Genomic DNA, 7,437 nt, shown 5'->3' with positions numbered 1-7,437 from the left:
TCTAATTTCTTGTAACTATGCCAAACATAAGTGCTGAAAATACTAAAATTATATATTAAGTTAGTCTTCCCATCTTAAGTCCAACAACGGCCTTGTGATGAGTTATTTCATTCTGATGTTTTATAGATGCCTTCGAAACACAGAAGAGCTAAGACTCCCCATTTCCAACAAATGCCTATTTGCATTCATTAAGATTTTATTTCATTTTGAACATGACCTTCCTTTCCAGTGCCACTGCCTTCCCAGCAGTGATGTTTCTGTTCTTCATCACACTGAACAATACTTCCTCCTGTTAAAAAGCTCCACCCTGACATTTTACTATGAACTTTTTTCAGCAGTAGAAAACAGAGTGGGGTCACACACAGCTTGTCCCTTACTACAGAAAATCTCAGAGTCAGTAGTGAAGTCAGATAAAACTGGAAAGCCAAAGCTCAAGAGTCAGAGTCATAGAACCAAAGATATGTTTTGGCATGAAAGCCAACTGGCAGCAGGAACGACAGCATTTTTGCTTGCTTGGTCAAAAGTCACGCATCCATAGCATTTCCACACGTCCAGTGTGGAATATCGCTGCGCTATGGCTGTTTATAACTGGTACATTATTTGCAGCACCCAAAAGAAGAAGTTGAGACTGAAAGCAGCTTCTGAAGTCCAAGCACTGAGGATGGATCATAAGAATCTTTTGCTTGGCTTTTAGCAGCAACCATTAGCCTTTCCATCAAGAGTATTTTTCCAAAGGAGAAGTTGATGTTGTACATGTGGTTTTTTTGGTTGGCAGAGTAGTTTTGGTTGGTTGTTTTTTGTTGGCAGTAGGGGTTTGGTTGGTTTGGTTGTTTGTGGTATGTGGTTTTGGTGGTGGGGATTTTGGGGTGATTTTTTTTTTGTTTGGTTTGTGGGTTTTTTGATAGTGTGGTGAATAAGAGGTATATTTCACAGGCAAAGTCACTTACCCAACACAGGAGGAAGGGAGGAATAATTTTAAGACTGTCAGTGTAGAACTTGTCTGGAGGCCTAGAATAGGAAGACTGTTAGAAGAAAGTTGGTTAAAATTGTTATGTAGCATCAAAAGGGAAGTTCCCCATTATGTGGCATTCCCATAACCCAAATGAATTTACATTTACAGGTTACACCTATGTATTGTGTATCACAATCTGTGGTTTAGATAGAAGTAAGGCATAATGGTTCCTGAAACCAAAGAACAGTCATCAACTGTTTAAAAAAAACCACCACCAACAACAACAACAACAAAAACACCAAAAAAAAACACCACACCACACATACAACCAGAATTTAATCACTACAGGAAAAAACAGGTCATGAACATTGATTGTCTGAATGCATAGGGTTCTACCTATCTGTGTCTGCTAAAAGAATAGTAAAGTGTTTGGTAAAAAGTTAAATGGTTGCAACAATTAAAAAAAAAGGGCATCTTCTTCACCTAATTTTCATACAGACTTCGCTGTAATCCATAAGAAAGTTCATCATCATTCCAAAGAAATAATGGTATATTTAGAGCAACGGCATGTAATTTATAAGCCAAGAAAGCTGAAAATTCTTTAAGCACTAGATGAACATTTTAACTCACACTCTTCATCAAAAAGGCATCAAATTCTCAAACCAAGAGAATAGATATATTTTTTGTTAAATTTCACACTAGCACTAAGATTGTCCTCTAAAATATTACTTTAATAAATTATTATTAAATCATACTTTGTGCCAGGTAAATGAGAGACTTGTCCTTAGGAGGTTCTCATCAGAAAACATCCTAGATATGCCCCATATATTCTTAACAGAAACTGAAGTAGGCAGAGAAGGATTTGAGGAGACGTAAAGCATGAGCATAACTTTGCTTTTGCATTACTTAAGTGTATAAGCAACTTTTTCTCATCCTGCACTACTCCACTATGAAAAAAAAAAAAAAAAAAAGCACTCAGTAAAAAAGTATTTTTTTTAATCTCAAGAGTAGTATTAAGGAAATAAAGCAACCCTCCAATGCTAAGCTATAGGAACTTTAATGAGTAAATAATGATTTATGAACACATCAGACAAGCCGTCTGAGGAGGAGTATTTCACCTCCAGGAATTTTATTTTTGCTCTTCTGAAATGCCTTTGTAAAAAACATATTCCTCCACCACTCCACATCTGCAATTATCGTCAGCTATCTTCAGGAAGCACTTGCATTCTGCTAAGAATACACATACACTGGAGTCCAACAATGGTCAAATGACTGTGCTTCCTCCACAGAATAAATGTCTATTTATCATTTTCTTGGTACCACTAAGGTTTACAGGCACCTACTTACTAACTGTGTAATATCAATTAATATATTTTGGTGAGAAAAGAACAGCTGGCCCTTCTCGCCATGTATTCATAATTAAGACACATAAGCCAATCCTGTGTTGACTCTTCTACACAACTGTAAATTGTTAGCATACTATAACTACATTTAAGATAATAAAAATGACGTTTTAAAAAGTCTGAAAAACTAAACCCAAAAATATCTTTGCTGCACTGGCTGCAGGTTAAGCATATTAAGTTTTATAGCCTATCCTGTAAGAAGATACAAATTCCCAAAACCATATTCAGTTCCTCAGTTCAAAGGAAGGACGACAGATTTGAAATAGAGTTTGGAGCCTGAGCAAGAAAAACAACAGTAAATCAAGCAACATCATTACAAAAAAAAAAGTCATCAGCAATAGGAAAAAAAACCTAGGAGGTGAAAGTGACACTCAGAGGGTTACAACAGATATGGTATATATTGAGAGGAAAGAACTTCTATAATCAACAACACCAGAATGAAGCAATAGCAGTGGAGAACAGACACTTCCACAAGAGTGGAAATTGGAAAGCAAGGAAACTAAATGAAGCAGAAAAGGTCACAACAAAACAAAACATAAAAAGAAAGGAGTTTCATCTGGGGGAAGAAAAAAAAAAAAAAAATCAAACCAAACACAAATTAGTTAAACACAAACTTGCACAAAAGCACCAGCTACCAACCTGTCAAAAAGCTAATTTGAGACCAAAAGATGTCAGCAAAACCAAGGTCATTTCAGGGACAAGAGACTGCAAGACATCTAGTTTGTTCAGTTTCAGGATTGGAAAAACAGGTAGTTTATATTAACAAGGAATTATGTTAGTTTTGTAATTAATGATATAACTGTCTTTCATCAAACAACAGTTTTGCACTACCATCAAGATATTTTTTCCTAAGTGTGTAGGTGGGAGGAATCACATTCCACAGAAGATTAAAAATTGTTTTAATTAAAAAAAAAAGGCACTGAAGAGTGAAGTGTATCTCAATGTGTATCTCAATCTCTAAAGGACTCACATACTATCATGCTGACATGTAGGGTTCCACAAGCTAAGGCCAAAGCCATTTACAACCTTGGGTATCGGAACCATAAAACACCAGTGCATCCTCACACTAGAGAGCCAGGATGAACTCACCATAACTAGCAATAAACATTGGAATGTATCTTACACATACTCAGATCTGAAATACCGCACAGCCAGTTCTAACTTTCAAAACCTCTAATGCCATTTTCCCTGATTTTGTTTTAAACAGCATAAGAATTTAAGACTTCATTGTTCATTAAAAAAAAAAAGCATAACAAATTGTACATAAGATACACGAAAAAAATGCAAAAATTATTGTCCTCTTAATGTGGAAGCTGTGCATGCCTGTTTCTTGTATGGACGTTCACACAGACCATAGGGCAATTTGAATCAGGTTGTACCATTAACCTGTTACACAGTATCTTGCTCCTGGAAGAGTTTTGGAAGTGTCACAAAAAAATCGCGATATAATGGTTGAAAATCAAAACACATACCTGAAGGATCCCATAGCACCCTTAAACTAGTCAAAATACTTCCTAAATGTAAATAGTTCTGAGAAGGCGCATGAGAGCTTTTCTTTTAACACACTCTAAACATCCCTGTATACTAGTCAAAAGAAGTCACAGGCTTGAGTCTGAATAAAATCATACTGGGAGATTGTTATAAGCTTTATTTTACTCATTTATTCATTCAATAACAAAGGAATATCTCCTCCAGAGGTGCTCAGTTCTGACACTTGTAAAGCTGCTTTTTCAGTTAAGAGTTTTAAGTTCATAGAAGTGAGTAGAGTTTATTACTAAACAGTTTTAAGGAGAAGCTCTAGTTACAGAAGTTTTCGTGTGAAGGTTATATACCAGGTAGTCAGCTCAAATCCCACTCTTCCCTTTGCAAGATGTCTGTCCTTAGACTTTCAAGATTCTCCTAAACATACTAGTGCCATTGATATTGACTGAATGAATGGCTTCGCTTTGTTCTGAATGTTTACATACTTGTGAAGGTTTTGTTGTCAGAACTCAACAGAAAACAGCAGCACTGAAAGTTCATATCAGCTGAATTCTAGGGCAGTATTGCACAAACATTTCTGAAAGAATCAAATTTGATTTAGCAAAATTCAGATATGATGTCACCAAGTCTAACAAGAAAAAGAATTCTAGTATAAATGGTCTGGGTCACAGGGACTTTCTTAACAGAGAGGAGCATAAAAAATTTCTCATAACACGTACAGATCGTTATTATTTTTAATCTTTACCTAAAAGAGCCACTAGTAGTCACAGACCAGATTATGTTTTGGTCATGGAAATGTAAAAATGGTCACAAATAGATGTATTTTGAAAAAAAAAAAAAAAGAGAGATATAAGAAAATTAGTTGAAAACAGATGCAAAGAAGTGACATAGCAGGAACACACAGACTACAGAACGGCCAAATCTTGTCTGCTGGCAAGTGAGAAATTATCACCCCGTCTTCACACACAAAGGTCTTCCTAAGGGTCTCTGTGCACATGTACAAGAACACATGTTGTAAGTAGATCTACCCAAACACTGAACTGCAAGTGTTTGCTATTTGCAAAGCTAAACACATGAGTTATGTATGTATACTTTCAATCTTCTGTTTTCATAATAAAGAGGCTAGGGCAACTTATTGCAAGAGGAAGCTGTAAGTAGAGCAACATGCATTCCCTGTATCAAATGTGAAATGTGTATTATACATGCAAATCCTTCTAAATATGATACAGTCTTACGTAACTGGTAACAAAACAAAAACCCTGTTAAGAAGCAAACTGATGTTTACCAGCTTCTGGCATGTAACAAACGTTACAAAGCACTAGGGAAAGAGCCTGCCTTCTTCCTCACTTCCAAAACATCCCTCCTCACTGATTTTTGGCAGACACAATCTCAGACCTATATCCCATTTTCTAGCTCCTTAAGTAGTCTAAATTCAGTATCAAAGGAATACTAGAAAGTTTGGAATAATCATGTAATCCTTCAAGGGAAAAAACGGGATACACAGGTGTTTTGAAGTTCACAGCATAGAGGAACAAAGCTTTGTTCAAAGTCTCAAGCAACGGAAATGAGGAAAAAAAACCTGCAGTCTGGCACGCTGGTCCCTGGTCCCCAAGGTCCTTAGTAGGAACAAATTCTAACTACCAGAAAACTCTGGTGGAAAAGTACAGCCAAACATAGTGTCCCTCAAGACTTTGAACCTGCAGATCAGATGCAGAAAATGCATAAAGTAACTAGTACCTAAAGTCTTCTAAATGCAGCAGAGGAGGGCTGTACCAGTGGGAACAACTGTAACTTACTGGAAGAGGAGAGCACACCACCACATATGCTTCACTCGCTCCACACAGAAACTTCCACAACTGCTCTGTAACGTTAGCCTTGTTTTCAGCTTTGTAGTGGCCTAACGTTATATTTTGCTAGAACAAGCTTGTACTGTTTTTTATGCCGAAGACTGTAGAGCTGGGAAGCCCCAGTGAAGCCATGAAACTCGAGTACTTAACCTCTACGGAACAGAACACACCTGAGCAGTGCAGGCAGCAGCTCACCTGACACCCTCACAAGTAGCATAGAAAGCACTTGAACAACTGCAGCCTCAAAGCCATGATTTATATACTCTACAAGTGTAATTAATCTGATATCATCTCCTGCTACGCACTGGTGTATTAAACACTCGACAGTAGTATTTCATGACATGTAGTATACATGACAAAAAGGCTAGAAGTATAATATACATATGGTTGTAACTATGGTAAATCACTTGACTGTAGCACAGCTTCTATGTCATTCCAGCCAGAAATACACACAACACGACCACCATTTCAGAGGAAAATAAATCACAAGTAATGAAAATACTGCAGCCTCCTGCAATACTTTAACTTATCAATTATCGGGTTCTAATGAAAACCTGGCACACAGCTAAGTTAATTGCAAAGAAAGGACTCCCATGGGTTCAGCTCACCTGCGGGGACTCAGCTCTCCCGGGACACATGAGCATATAAGGTAATTTGCAGGGAAAACCTGCTCAGCATAAAAGCCCAGAGGAGCTGCGAATTGTGACGATCAGGGAGATAACGACTTGGCACAAAAGCCATTCCCCTCCAAGAATAAGGATATGAAAAGCAATTAACGACACAACAAGGACGTCAGTCTCCACCTACCCCTTCCCCGCGGGGCTCGTGGCGCTCCCAGGCCGGGTGGGCCGCCCCCGGCTGCTCTCGCACAGCAGCAGCACCGCGTACAGAGCTACAAAAACAGGCGTACCTGGAAGGAACCAGGGAGTCGCGGCCACTCTGCAGAGGTACAACAGGAAAACTGCTCCTATATTCATAAGAAAAAGGAGAAAAGCAGAAGCTGAGCGCAGCGCAGACCCGCGGCGGGGGGCTGTGACAGACGCTGTGACAGACGCGGCCGCTCTGTCCCAGCGCACGTGCCCGTGCGCGGACCTCGTGCCTCGCGGCCGGCGCGACGGAAGATGCAACCAAAGCCGCAAAGTCGACGGGACCGCTCAGGTGGGCAAACTTGGGCCCGCACCAGTCTCCTCCAGAACTACAGTGAAGTGCAAAAATCCCACAGCACCAACCCTCGACCAAACCATTTACCTCCAGCGATCCCCTTTGTAAGGAAGGGTCAGGCAATTCCCAGCCGCGAGTAATTAAGCAGGCGATTAACTGCACCCGGGGTGTGGCGGCTCGCGCACCACTCCTGTCCCCGCGCTGGGCGGATTCACCCAACTCCGTCGCGTGCCCGCACACCTGAGCGGGAGCTGAACCCGCGGCGGGGCCGGGGCCGGGGCCGCGCAGGGGCTGCCCCGGGAGGACGCACGACCCGCACACCTGCACCACCAGAAGGTGCACCAGACATCTTGGGAAAGAAAAGAAACACAACAAAATAAACAAAAAGCAAAATAGAAGGATTCTGCCTTCTAATCGTTTTCACTCAGAAACAATACACTGAAACACATTAAAATTTTTCGACATATGCTACTTCATTGTTTTACTATTGTGAGCCACAGAATACATTCTTGAGTAAATAGCTTCTGGGACTCCAGGCTGGCTTGTTTTCTGCACCAGTACCACAGAGATTTGCAAGGGAAAGGAGACAAAA

General features: G+C 39.9%; 1 long non-coding RNA gene across 1 annotated transcript; it reads right to left on the bottom strand.

Annotated features, from left to right (window-relative positions):
• Positions 1 to 720: 720 nt before the first annotated feature.
• On the bottom strand, positions 721 to 7,203 carry LOC110362057 (uncharacterized). Its single transcript, XR_002419088.2, has 3 exons — positions 6,777 to 7,203; positions 6,595 to 6,651; positions 721 to 1,022 (listed from the first exon to the last, which is right to left on the bottom strand). It is a non-coding gene; the product is annotated as an uncharacterized LOC110362057 (long non-coding RNA).
• Between the last annotated feature and the right edge of the window lie 234 nt (positions 7,204 to 7,437).

The sequence above is a fragment of the Columba livia genome, chromosome 8 (genome assembly GCF_036013475.1).
Source record: "Columba livia isolate bColLiv1 breed racing homer chromosome 8, bColLiv1.pat.W.v2, whole genome shotgun sequence".
Taxonomy (NCBI): Eukaryota; Metazoa; Chordata; class Aves; order Columbiformes; family Columbidae; genus Columba; species Columba livia.
This window is presented reverse-complemented; position numbering and strand designations above follow the sequence as displayed.